At 44.4% G+C, this 754-nt stretch overlaps 1 long non-coding RNA gene across 1 annotated transcript; it reads right to left on the bottom strand.

Moving 5' to 3' along the window:
* On the bottom strand, positions 1-754 carry LOC122089228. Its single transcript, XR_006143281.1, has 2 exons — positions 317-754; positions 1-186 (listed from the first exon to the last, which is right to left on the bottom strand). It is a non-coding gene; the product is annotated as an uncharacterized LOC122089228 (long non-coding RNA).

Below are 754 nucleotides of genomic sequence, written 5' to 3'. Positions count from 1 at the left end.
GTCTTATTTCTTTTTTTCTGCTGCTGTTTTGTTACTGCTGACCTCACCAATCAATGCTCACTGCTGCTGCAACATATTACTGCCGTTACAAAACTACTGCTGCTGCACCTGCTGCCTTTACCTCACTGTTGCTGCTACATATTACTGCCATTACAAAACTACTGCTGCTGCACCTGCTGCCTTTACCTCACTGTTGCTGCTACATATTACTGCCATTACAAAACTACTGTTGCTGCACCTGCTGCCTTTACCTCACTGTTGCTGCTACATATTACTGCCGTTACAAAACTACTGCTGCTGCACCTGCTACCTTTACATACTACTGCCGTTACAATACTGCTGCTGCTGCACACTGTTGCCTTTACCTCACTGCTGCTGCTACATACTGCTGTCGTTACAATACTGCTGCTGCTGCACACTGCTGCCATTACCTCACTGCTGCTGCTATACACTGCTGCCATTACATCACTGCTGCTACTACTCTTGGTTGTTGTTTACCCTCCGCTGGTGCTGCTCTCTCTACAATCGGCTGGATGTATCTTCATCAACTAAAAGTGGACTACAACCTCTTTATTTTGGAGGACCTTGATCTCTTCTTCTCTCCTCATATCTGAATAGCAGTATGGTAAAGCATTAAACTAAACCCTCCCCACCTCCATTAATCCCTATTATATATTGTAGCCCATTGACGTTGAAGCCTGCCTTTGCCCTTTGTTTATGCCTATTTTATCGATTGTTTGCATATCTAATTTGG

This window comes from Macadamia integrifolia, chromosome 2 (assembly GCF_013358625.1).
Source record: "Macadamia integrifolia cultivar HAES 741 chromosome 2, SCU_Mint_v3, whole genome shotgun sequence".
Taxonomy (NCBI): domain Eukaryota; kingdom Viridiplantae; phylum Streptophyta; class Magnoliopsida; order Proteales; family Proteaceae; genus Macadamia; species Macadamia integrifolia.
Note: the sequence above shows the minus strand (reverse complement) of the source record. Positions and strands in the feature narration are given on the sequence as shown.